Source organism: Artemia franciscana, chromosome 10 (assembly GCF_032884065.1).
Source record: "Artemia franciscana chromosome 10, ASM3288406v1, whole genome shotgun sequence".
Taxonomy (NCBI): domain Eukaryota; kingdom Metazoa; phylum Arthropoda; class Branchiopoda; order Anostraca; family Artemiidae; genus Artemia; species Artemia franciscana.
Window position 1 is genome coordinate 24,390,458 of NC_088872.1, and position 13,615 is coordinate 24,404,072.

Sequence of the window (13,615 nt, forward strand, 5' to 3'; positions counted from 1 at the left end):
ATTAAGGCCCAAGGATATTCAGGAACATTATCTAAAAATGTATCTGGCAGTCGAGTTGCGTTTAAGCGATCTGGAACACGTTCATGGACAAGAGCTAATATTACAGTGGTGAGAACCCAACTGAAGAAACAAAACACGAACGATATTATAGTTTTATTCATCTCTGGGAGAAATTCCGGCTCATCTTGGGACGCTTGAGGAATAGTAATTTGAACAATTCCTTCATCATGAGCCACGTCAGACTCCAGAAAAATGTTATTGACTTCGTTACCCACCATAGACGCATCAATCACCATTTATAGATTAATTATTCTAATTTGCAATATATTTTCGGCTCCTTATAAATATATGCAAAATTAAGGTGCTGTGTAAAATGGAAGTCACCATCTGCCAAAATGTAACCGTAGAATGAGATAAACATTTCAAGCTAAATTTGACTGGAATTTTTTCCGAGTTACTTCTGCTATATACAACTTATGGAGTGGATTTGATTTTAAAATAAGAGAGACGATATGGAGGCTAGAGACTACATACTATGACATCACCAAAGACGTAGTAGTAGTAGTAGTAGTAGTGGTGGTAATAGTAGAATTAGCAGTAGTAGTGGAAGTAGTAGTGGTAGTAGTAGCAGCTGTAGTAGTAGTATTGGTAACAGTAACAGCAGTGGTAATTGGAGTAGTAGTAATAGGGTGCAAATATTGCCCTTTTGGTCAATTGATTATCTTCCTTATGATTTCCTGAAAGTGCCAAGTGTATGTATTAAGTCACTCCTTAGTTATGCCCTTTTAACAAACCTTATGCACTTAATGGGTTTTTATTTGATTCAACACCCCCTCAACATTCTCAGAAAGGTTTACCAGAAGATCCTTCGTCATTTTGGAGAGTAAAGGTCAAACATGTCCACCTTTCTCAATAAAATGTACTATATGTAAACAATGGACAATTTTCCTAACTTACAATCCTCGCCCTGGCTATCTTATGATTTTGATCGTACGTATTTGCGCAAAAGAGGGTGTGTGGGGGGGATCTATTTACTATCCGATTACTTTTGACTCTTAAAAAGGAACTACAACTTTCAATCAAACGAGCCTCCTTCAAAGTTTTTACGACCATAACTCCCATAAGAACCTTATATACCCCAGGAATAACTCATAACCCTTTACCGCAGGCTTTTGAAGTTTGTTTTAGCCCCGGAGGCATTAATGTTTGATCTTCAGACTATTTTGAATAAAATGGCTGTCTGAAAACTATGGTCAGATATAGTTAGAAAAACGCGCATGGGTGGGAGCTTAAAAAGGAAGCTAGACGAACTAAAAATTTCAATTTCCAGTCAAATTAGCCTTTTTCAAAGCTCAAGCGACCATCTCTTCCATAAAATCTGATATGCCCCCAGGGTATAACTTAAAACCCTTGCCCCTAGGAACTTGGGATTAGTGTCAACCCTGGAGGCATTTTTATATGATCTTTGGATTATTTTAAACAAAATGGCTCAAAATTTCAATCGGATATATTTGAGAAAAAAGGGGCATGAGGGGACTAGTTACGATCAGTTACGATCCCTACGGTCATTTCTGACTCTTAAAAGGGGCATCAGAACTTCCAATTTCCAATCGAATGAGTCCCCTCTGAAGTTTATACGACCAACTCTTCCATAAAGACCTTATATGCTATCAATGGACAACTAGCACAATTTATAACCCTTACCCTGAGGGCTTTGGGGGGGACATCCCTAAAGACATATTTACTGGACATTTTGAATAAGCTGACCAAAATAGTTCTACCAGGCCAAAATGAGAACTAAAATTAAAGTTTTGATTAGACGCTTTTAGAGAAATGATGGGCTTGGGAGTGGGGGGGGGGGGTACCCTCAAAATATTTTGACTCGAAAAGAGAACTAGAAATTTCTATTTCCAATCGATTTTGCCCTTTTCGAAATTCCTAAGACAACTCTTTCTATTAGAAGTGCCTTGGTGAAAAAATAACGCATTGTGCACACATCACTCTGCTTAGATTCAGATTCAGATTCATTTATTCAAAAATTCATATTCATCAAAATCTTCAACTTGCCCAAATGGAGAGACAAGCTCGACTACTGGGCAAGACATATAAACAAAATTTAACAATCCTCATTGATACAGAACAAACAAAAAATGAACCACTAATTCATCAATAAATAAAAAAAAGAGTATCTTAATGAGAGTATTTAAGGTGGAATAAGTGGAGTGAGGCCAAAATAAAATTAAGAATTAAAAATTTTTACCAACCGTTCTTGCAAGCAGATTCCATTATATGACTTTTTAATCGTCTCTTGAAAGATCCTTTTGGTAACTCAACAAATTTATTTAATGAATATTTGTTGGCTATTGATGGGATCATATACCGGAGGTTGAAACGGGATCTTTCATTTTTCACCAGAGGAAGTTTGTATGGGTGAACACATCTAGTTGTCAGTGAATTTTGATGTTTGGACAGTAAATTCTGGTCAAAAAAGAAATTATGTACATGTTGAATCTTAAAAAACCAACTAGATAATAGGAGATGAGATTTCTGTGTGAGAGTCATTATGTCTAGAAACAGGTAAGAGGTACGTGTTTCAGAGTGGATATCTGTACTCCTCGGGTGTTGTAAAAACTTATCTAGAATTCGAATAGCTTTGTTTTGCAGGGTTTGTAGTGGTTTAATATGTGATTTAAAAGTCAGCAAAAATATAGCTGAGCAATATTGGATTTGTGCATCAATTAGGCAAAAATATAGGATTCTTAGAACCTTATATGAGAATAAAAATTTTAGTCGGTGGAGCAAACCTATATATCTTGATAATTTTAATCTCAACAACGAAATATGTGTTTTAAAATTCATGGTAGGGTCAAAAACGATACCTAAATATTTTGCTGTGTATACTCTTTTGATTTCATGAATAGTATCAATGGTAATTTCATTCAGAGAAATATTTTTCAACTTTTGATTTGATCTTCCATAAATAATAAATTCTGTTTTAACAAAATTAGGGACAAGTTTGTTAATTTGGAACCAATTTGTGACGGATTTTGTAACTTCAATCAGTTTTTCTTTCAGTGCATCTAATGTTGGTGCTTTTAAACTTGCTGCAGTATCATCCGCAAACATAATTGTTAATGCATTTTCAGTAGTAGAATTTGGGAGATCATTTATATATATTAAAAATAATAGAGGTCCTAAAATTGAACCTTGCGGTACACCGATATTATTATTCGATGTCTCAGACGAATATTCACCATCAATATCTACCACAAACCTTCGATTGTGCAAATATGATTTGATTAATTTTAAAGGTACTCCTCTTATTCCCGTATTTTCAAGTTTTTTAAATAGAATTTCGTGATTTAAAGTGTCGAAAGCTTTCTTAATATCAAAAAACAATGTAGCTGCTAAACAATCATCATCTAAAGCATCATTAATGAAAATATGTGTTGCGGCGACAGCATCTTCTGTCGATCTTTCTTTTATAAAACCAAACTGGAACTTCGAAAAAAAATTTATCTTTTCCAGAAATGATGTAAGTCTATATTTCATTATTTTTTCAAAAACTTTAGCCAGTGGGGAAAGGAGTGCAATAGGACGGTAATTATTGGGATCTTGAGCCTCCCCTTTTTTTAAATATAGGGATTATTTTAGCCTTTTTCAGAAGATCAGGGAAAACACCATTTTTTATGCTCTTATTTATAACATCTGCAAGAGGTTCATATATTACTCCTGATATTTTCTTTAAGAGATTTGTCGATATATCATCTACTGAAGCCGAATTTCCTCTCTTTAAATCACTAATAGCTTTTTGGTATTCATCAAATGATACTGGTAGCATATACAATGATTTATCTTCGTTTTGGGGCATAAATCGTGTATAATCTGATGGCTTATCCAAAAGATCTCTAACCAATTCTTCACCAATTTTACTGAAATGCTTAGCAAATAATTCTGCGATATCCTTTTTTTCAGTTGATTCATTAGCGTCATTGCCATTATTAAGAAAAGTCGGTATTGATCTTCGTTTATTTTTATTTAATTTATCACGCAATATTTCCCACATTTTCTGTTGGGACGCAGCTGAAGATATTTCCTTCTCATAATAATTTCTTTCACTTTCTCTCAAAGTTCTAGTCAGAGTGTTTTTGTACAATTTGAATTTCTGGATGTTTTCATCAGACGGATAGTTGCATTTAATTTTGTATAGTCTATTTTTTTCATTAATACATTTTAACAGTCTCGGAGATATCCATGGTTTTTGTGGCATTGACTTGGGTGTTTTCCTTTTAACTTTCGGACATATATCATTATAAACATCATTAAATGATTTATAAAACATTTCCAATGCCTTGTTTGCATCCTCAGTACTGACTACTTCCTTCCAATCTATATCTCCTAGCTTAATAATTAAACGCGCAATTGATTCATCATTTATTATACGACCTGTTTTTTCAATCCGTTTATTTTTTTTAGATCTGGCCAAATTAAATTCAGAAATTATCACACCGTGATCTGAAATATCGTTTAATATTACAAAAGTTGAAAAACAAATACTATTAGAAAAAATATTATCAATTAATGTTGCTCCAATATCATCTATTCGAGTTGGAATCAGACATGATGGGAGCAGTCCTTGACAAAGCATTAGTTCTAAAAATTCTCTTATCTTCGAATCATTTTGCTTTGCTTGAATTTTCATTAGGTCTAGGTTGAAATCACCAAAAATAAATATTTGCTTATTCATCTGTGATATTTTATTTAATAAAATTTCAAGTTGCATCAAAAATTGATCTATACTTCCGGAAGGTGGGCGATATGAAGATATCATGATTGTTGATTTTTTATTAACTTCACATTCCAGAATACACGTTTCAAAAATCATTTCTACATTCCAAATCATTAGGTCTCGTCTTATTTTCGATTTTAACTCTTTTCTTATGATAAATCCTAATCCACCATGCTGATGGTGTTTTCTACTCTCGTGAACAAAATCATAATCAAAAAACTTTACATCATTAATATTTCTATCATTTAAGAAAGTTTCGTTTACCGCTAAAGCTTCAATTTAATTTTTATTAATTATGTCATTTATGAACTCAATGCTATTAAGTAAACCTCTGCAGTTAAAGCTAGAAAAACGTACATTACTGCATGTGGGGATAGAATCATCCATAAATGAATGTTTGTTTTTCGGGCTATCTTCCAAAATTACTGCTTCATCATCCTTCACATCTTTCAAGCATTCCAGTATATCAAAAGGATTTTCCTCTAACAGTTTAGTTCTGCTTGCAAGATCAGGTAAATTATGTAAACTCAATATCATAAATCAACAAAAAAGCCTCACTCCAGTTAATCAATAATTTAACAAAAGACCACTCAAAAAAGAAAACTAAGCTAATCACATATAACAACCGCATACGTCGGAGAAATCCATTGCGTTTCGGTGGAGGTATGTTCATTCTTTTTCATTCAACAGAGAACACGCATATTTTGGCAACAATGTGGGCACACCAACACATATTTGCGGATTTATATAATGACTGTTATGAACAAATCCTAACAAATCACTAATAATGCGAAAAAAATTAAAAAAATTACACAATTTATTCGACTGGTGGGACGTTATACCACTTCTTTTTTTGTTTCACTCCGTCTTGGTCTATGTAGCATAATGTGGGTGGTACCGTGGGTGGGATCCATGCAATAAAACCTTTCTCCTTCATTTCTTTCTTTTTTTGATTCAGCGTAGCGCGAATCTCCCTGCAAGTTTTACTAACATCATCACTGAAGAAAAACTCCATTGTAATTAAATTTTGTCGCTTTATCAAGGTCTTTTTTCCAGGGCTGGTCACGTAATTGTTTATTCGCTTGAAGTACCGAGAATTTGTCATCCGAGTTCATGAGTCGTATTTTCACAAATTTGTTATGTACTTCTTTAACTTCAAAATTAATTTTTAGTTGTAAGAAATTTACCAGCAAGTGTTCCATTTTCGTCGAGGCCTCCGGCACTGAAGCAGCCTTTAAATTCCAAGCAATAATGTTATCTTTCTTTTCCAAACTCTCTAATATGAGGACCTTATCAGTGAGAGGGCCTAATCCATGGGTTTCTTTCATTCTTATATCTTTTAATTCTGCCTGAATCTTTGTAATTGTATCCGAGTGGGTAGCAGTTTTAATTTCAATATCATTCACTTTGGAGGTTAGACCACTAATGTCTGAACGGATTTCGGATAATTCAGATCTCAAACCTTGTATCTCCTCCCGCGTTGCTTTAACTGTTTCTAAAATCTGATGGACCGAACTGGTCAGTGCATCGATCGAATCACGTATTGTCCCTTCGGCTGTTGAATCTTGCACAGATAATCGTGTGGATTCCATATCATTACGTCTCTTTTTCCTGGTCATAATAAATATTCACAGGTGTTCACAAAATTGGCATAAAATAAGTCAAAATGCGCGCTCTCCGATACTGAGATGTTAACTCGAGGAGAGCATTCGCTGCCTAAGAGAAAAGAAATTATTTTTTAGAAATAAGGAGAAATGCAAATCTATGTTTTTTTCGAATTCAAATTCACTTTATTTTGCCTTAATATTTTTGTCAATTATAAAAATAACAGCAGAGGTCAAAAACAATTTAAAAACACCTACAAAATTAAATTGTGCACACATGGTTTATTAACAATTATTTTCCAAGTCACCATTATGATGATTAACGAAGTATGCACCAAATGACTTCAGGTACCGCTCGGATGAGTGGATCGGCTTCAGCTTTGCATCGTTTTTTCTTCTCTCTCTAAGCCTAGTGGAATATTGAGTTTGGCATGTCTCAAAGCCCGGAAGAAGATCACGGTGTGTTTCCGAGTCAAGAAATTTTCGACAGAAATCCACAACCTATTTATGCCTTCTCTCTTTAAGGGACTCCAACTTTAGAACGTTGAGGCTCGTATAGTAGTCAACATAGCCACTTCCCAATATTATTTTGCAGGCCCTTTTCTGCAATCTTTCTATTTTGTCGCTTTGGTCGATGGTCAGTGCGCTGTGCTACACTGGACAAGCATATTCTGTGAGCGGTCTAATATAAGATTTGAAGCATACAACCATGACCACAGTTGTCAAGCCGAAACGGCGAAGGTAGGCAAAAGATGTTAAGAGGTAGGCGGTTTAGACAATTGACGATGCGTGGGTATTCCATTTGAGGTAGGAGTCCAGGTGGACACCTAGAATATTTACCAATTTTACTGCTTTCGATCCATTGCATTGCGGGTCTGGAACTGGACGCTTAAGGAAGTTAACCCTGAACAAGGCAGTTTTGCCTTGGCTGAAAGTGAGCTTTACTTGGTTTGGTTCTTCTTCGATCTTTTGCATTACTGTAAGGACTGAATCTGGCTGTATGTTCTGTGAGAGTAGTCTGAGGAAGAGAGTGGAAAGGTCATCTGCGAATTTATAACATTCAGAGATTTCACGCAGAAGCTTGTTGATTGTTATGAGGAAAGCGAAAGGGCCTAGCTACATCACTTGTTCTACACCGCATGTCAGCTACCTGAGAACAGATACTTCACCAGTTGGAAGTTGGACATTCTGTGTTCGGTTCGTCAAAAAAAAATGCAAACCATTCGCAAGACGATGCATTAAGAGATGTTGCCTCACTGATAACAACCGTGTGGTCGAGCAAGTCAAACGCTTTCACGAAGTCTACAATGATGCAGTCAATACAAGCGCCTTCTTTCTCTAGATGCTCCAGGATGTCCGTAAGGAGTCAGACCAGGTAGGGCTCAGTATTGTGGTCTAAACGAAAGAATCAATTGCCGAGATTGATCGCCAATATCAACTAAGAGTCATTTGAAGACAACTCTTTCCAGGACTTTAGAGAAGATCGATGTCTTTGAGATGAGCTTTAAATCATTTGTAGATTCTACGGCTAATTCTTTCGGGATAGGGGTGACAACAACTGTTTGAATCTTGTTGGGAAGGTGCCCTGACTCAAGCATTGGTTTACTACGGCAGTAACCGGTACCGCGAGCTCATTGCTGCATGCCTTAATCAGTTCGATCGGTAGCTCTCCTGGAAATGAGGCTTTTGACGCGTCCAGTTTTGAGAGAGGGGCCTACATAGTCTCTGCTTCAATGACTGGGATTTCAATGATTCTTAGGAGGTCATGAAGCTATGTAAGGCCAGGGTATTTTGTACAGATTGTAGCAAAGTGATCATTAATTTCATTAGCGGTAAGTTTCTCTCCTTTTTCGTTTGTTACTTCAACGTTTTCGTGCTTTCGGCCAAAAATGTTCTGAACCATGCTATGGTACTTCTTAGGGGTTGAAGATAGAAGCTTCTGTACAGTTAAGTGGCCATGCTGCTTTCGAGCATACTTTATCTTTCTCACCAGGACATTACGTAACTTATTGGACACTGCTCTGTTAGAGCTGTATAAGCTATCCCGCTTTAGGATAAGCTCTTTTATATCTGGTGTGATTCAGAGCTTTGTTTTATTTTTTACTACCCGTTTCTTCTTCAGGAAAATTCTTTTCGAAAATTTTCTGAAGTTGGTCACAGAAGGCGTCTGTCATGTCTTCAGCGGGCGGTAGTCTGTAAATCAAGGTTCAGTTCTGCAGTGCTATTTTTTTCTTAAAGCCAGGGATCTGTTTGCTGTTTTTTTAATTGCCTTTGGACGTGGCAAATGTGACAGTCTCCAGATCACTGTTAGGCAGTCACTTAGGCCGATGCTTGTTTTTATTTCCGGTTCTTTGTAGTACTGTTCAAGGTTTGTGAAGACCATCTGAAGTAAGTTACTGCGGCGGGTTGGAGACATTACGACTTGTTTCAGTGACAGACGGGACTCCAACCAGGAAGGCCTAATATCATTGAAGTGTCCACGTATCATATTACCAGCAGAGGCCATGTTTGTTCGAAAGTGGTCAACAGTGTGCTCTAGGTAATTTTGAGTCTTCCGGAATGTTGCTTTGGATGGGTAGTATATGACTCCGAAGATTATGGAAAACACCTCCTTTGGTAGGAAGCACGGTCTTACCCAGACACATAGCACTTCCAGTTCTAAGGACTTGGGTATTGGTGGATCGAGTACTCGGCTAGGCATATTGTTTCGACAGAAAAAAACTCAACAACTCCGCCATGACTTACTTTCTTTTGGTTTAACGACTTTCGAGGTAAGTTGTAAGTGTTGTACCCAATGCTGAGGCGTTGATGCTGAGTATATTGCTATTTGCTAGCCACGTTTCGGCAAGGCAGGCCACGTCTATCTGTTTCAGGAATTTATTTATCAACTGGAAATTTAGATAAGGCTATATGTGTCTGCTTTGAGTAACTGTGATGTTTCATTGAGATTACTTGGCCAGGATTTTTCTTATCACCAGAAATTGAGATAACGCTAAAGGGCTGTGACAGTATTCATCGTATGTTTTCGTCGAGAAAATAGGCATGTAATGTTTCCAGAAAGTGTTATTGCACTTCTAGAAGTTTAGCTGGATATGAGGGACAAGCAACTCCATTATACATTACAAGCACATTGGAATATGTGTCTTCTTAGAGTAATGCAATATGTGTCTGCTCGAAATAATGGTATATGTGTCATTTCGGAGCAATTGGATATGTGTCGGCTCGTAGTGCCTAATGGGATACTACTTTTAAAACATTTCTAAAGGTATTTATTCTATACTTTAAGCCCCCCTCCTTTGCTTGGAAATACAAAGCCCAAATGATATTTTTCGTGTCTTTCTTCTTTTTGATTTTGTCGTCATAGATTCAATTTATATGCAATTAAAATGCATAGAATATTAGGGGGCTAGGGGTAAAGAATAGTGGAAATTAAGGCTTTTCCTGCAAAAGTCGTTTAGTTAGTCTAAAGGCTGGACCTGATTCCCCAAAGTTTTTTTAGTTGGTTTAACCTTGTCCAATTTTGTTGGTAAATAAAAAAATTGTTTTTAACGCATTTTGAATACTTTTTTAGCGCATTGGTACTTATTCTATACTTTAGCCCTTTCCTTTTGCGTGGAAATATTTTGCCCAAATAATATATTTTTTTGTTTCCTTTTGCTTGTTGATTTTGTCATCATTGATTCAATTTATGAGTACACAGTGAAAGCAAGAGTGATACATGGCAAAATGTATGGGACATTAGGGGGCTTGGGGTAAAGAACAATGGAAGTTAAGACTTTTCCTCTAAAAGCCGTTTAGTTAGTTCAAAGGCTTCAGCTGCTTTCCCAAAATTTGTTTAGCTGGTCATAGCCTGACCAATTTTCAGCCATGTTAAAAAAAATTAACCAAGCCATATCTGAATATTTTAAAAACAATTGACGTAATCAAACAATCAGTATATAATGAAAAATATATCGCATAATAGAATATTACAACCAGAAAAAAAAAGTAAGAAATAACCAAAGGCATATACAAAATTAGGAAATTCAAGAAAAAAAGAGCTAATTTGCATTATCAACAAATTGAGAGATAATTTTATTTATTGCTTCTTGATGGATTAGTTCTGCAATACGGCCTTCAAAAATCGTGTAAACCTCTTTTGTGTCTCATGGATTTCCCGGCATTAAAATCATTTGAAAAATAATCAGAAAATTAATAAGAAAAACAGGTTTTTCAACTGGAAGTAGTGAGCAGCATTAAGACATAAAACGAACATATATTATTCTGTATATGAAAGGGGCTGCCCCCTAATCAACAACTATACCAAAAAAACGACCGTGGATTGTCAGTTAAATTGACATATACTGTATTCTGTATATACAGAATATTCAGAATATATTCTGTACACATATACTGTGCACAAACAGAATATATACTGTGTATTCAGAATATACATATTCTGTTCGTCTTTTACTGATACAGTCTTTTTCATGGAAAAAAACTTTGTTTTGTATCTTTTCAGTTTTTTTCTAACAATCCATAGTTTGGTTGTATTTTGGAGAAACTTTTTCAAGAATTTTAAATCCTGACAAAAACAGTATTTTTTAATTTAATTTTATAACTCCTGATGTTGACCTGGAAAATAAAACTTAATATTATTCCCAAAATATTCTGTCTATGCTCTTTGACAACCTGGATACACACACACTCTTTTTATTTATTTAAAATGTAAGAGCAAAAAAAGTAATAGTAGTAGATTCAAAAGTTTCAACTTAATACCCAAAGTCGTTCTCGATATAATGCTGATGTATCTTATTGGCAACCATAAGCACAATACCTTTTTATTTAGTTTAAAGCAACATTTAGTTTTAAAACATAAGAGGCCAGTTGCATAATTGTGGAGGTTGACATGTCCAATATCCTTAAGGACATAGTTGCTGTACCGTTCTACTATGCTGAACAAAACGACTGTCCCAAATTTTTTTGATTGTATGCGTTTGGAAAAAGGATGGGCTTTAGAGAGACTGCTTGCCCTTGAATCTCTTTTATTATTAAATAAAAAAGACAAGTTTTTTAACTGCAAGTAAGGAGCGACAGTAAAACTTAAAACGAACAGAAACTACTCCGTACATGAAATGGGTTGTCCCCTCCGCAACGTCTCGCTCTTTACGCTTAAGTTTGATTCTGTCACAACTCTACTTTTCAAAATAATAAAAAAAACTTTAGAAAAAAGTTTCATAAAAAAGTTTTAATGTCGCTCCTTACTTGCAGTTAAAACACTTATTTTTTTTTATTTAATTTTTGAACGTTTTTGAATTAATATATGTTTTAATTTTTGCACACCGCACATGAATATTAAAAATGAAAATGACATATTATTTTGTTTTGCTAAATGACAAAAATGATTAATAGATGTTTTGATTTTGGCCCACCGCCCATGAATATTAAAAACAAAATTGGCATATATTTTTTTTTGCTAAATGGTTTTCTCATAGTTTTGATCGGATGATTTTGATAAAAAGGGGTGGGGGAGGAGGCCTAGTTGCCCTCCACTCTTCCACTCCTGGTTACTTAAAAATGCAACTAGATTCTTTTATTTTTTGTGGGAACGTTTTTGTTAGTAATAAACATACGTGCCTTACGAATTAACTTACGTAACGAACTTCTATATTTGTTAATTTTTATTAAGTATATGAGGGAGTTTGCTCCCTCGTCAATACCTCGCTCTTTACACTAAAGCTTGAATTTCATCCCGAATCTTTAAGAATGACCCCTGAATCACAAAGGCCGTAGAATAAATAGTTGAAACTACTTAAAAATACTTTAGTGTAAAGAGCAAGGTATTGTGGAGGAGACGATCCCCCTTATAAACGTAATTTTTTATGTTCGTTTTAAGTTTTAATGCTACTCATTACTTCCAGGTGAATCTTTTTTTTATTTAGTTTCTCATTTTTTTAAATAATGCTAGAATATCCTGCACCCCCTTCATGGAAATTCTCTTTCCTCATGGTAAATTCCATGTCGACCCACTCCCACCCCAACGTGAAAAAGTCCCCCTGAAAACATCTGTACACTTCATAATAACCATTACTATATGTAAACAATAGTCAAAGTTTGTAACTTGCAGCCCCTCCCCTGGGGACTGTGGGGGATTAAGTTGTCCCGAAAAACATAAGTATTAGATTTTCGACTAGGCTGAACAGAATGGCTATCTCACTTAAGAAGAATGGCTAGGTCACTTAAAAGGGCACTAGAACATTTAACCTCCGTTAGAATGAGCCCTCTCGTGCTATTCTAGGACCACAGGGTCGATACGATCACCCCTGGAAAAAAAAAGTAACACGCATCGGTGATCTGGCTTCTGGCAAAAAATACAAAATTCCACATTTACGGAGAAAGGAGCTTGAAACTTTTACAGTAGAGGTCTCTTATACGCTGAATCTGATGTTGTGATTTTCGCTAAGATTCTATGACTTTTAGGGGGTGTTTCCACTTATTTTCTAAAATAAGGGAAATTTTCTCAGGCTCGTAACTTTTGATAGGTCAGACTAAATTTGGTGAAACTTATATATTTAAAATCAGCATTAAAATGTAATTCTTTTGGTGTAACTATCGGTATCACATTTCCGTTTTTTAGAGTTTCGGTTACAATTGAGCCGGGTCGCTCCTTATTACAGTTCGTTACCACGAACTGTTTGATCTCTTTTTATGTCTTTCCATGTCAACCTCAAAGATATAATTTTCAGAAGTTTTTACTACCCTGAACAAAATGGTCATCTCAAAATTTTGAGTAGATGTATTTTGGGAATTAATAGACATGTTGGAGGGCTTGCTGTCCTCCAATTACCTTTGACTATGAAAAGGGGTACTAGTCCATCGGATTCATTTCGGGAAAACAACGAGGTTGTGGGGGAGGGGTATCCACCCTCAGATCACTTTGAATCTTTAAAAGGGCATTAGAACTTCTGATTACCAGTCCAATCATTCCCTTCCGAAGTTCATACGACCACCTTTCTACAAAACCTGAAATACATAACTTACATAACTTATGAAATGCATAACTTACAACCCTTGCCCTGGGGAATGTGGGAGGGGAGGGTTGTAATCCTAAAAGACAAATTTTCCGAACCTTTCAACTTCGTTGAACAAAACAGCAATCTCAAAATTTTGATTACATGTGTTTTGGGAAATGGTGGGTGTGGGAGGGGGATTGGTTGCCTTCCAATCACTTTCGACTAATAAA

The 13,615-nt window shown here is 35.6% G+C and overlaps 2 protein-coding genes across 2 annotated transcripts in view; one reads left to right on the forward strand and one right to left on the reverse strand.

Annotated features, from left to right (window-relative positions):
- LOC136031952 (adenosine deaminase-like) overlaps window positions 1-13,615 on the reverse strand; it is a 233,178-nt gene that overhangs the window by 207,594 nt on the left and 11,969 nt on the right. The window lies entirely within an intron of this gene.
- LOC136031953 (uncharacterized) overlaps window positions 1-13,615 on the forward strand; it is a 55,475-nt gene that overhangs the window by 40,777 nt on the left and 1,083 nt on the right. The window lies entirely within an intron of this gene.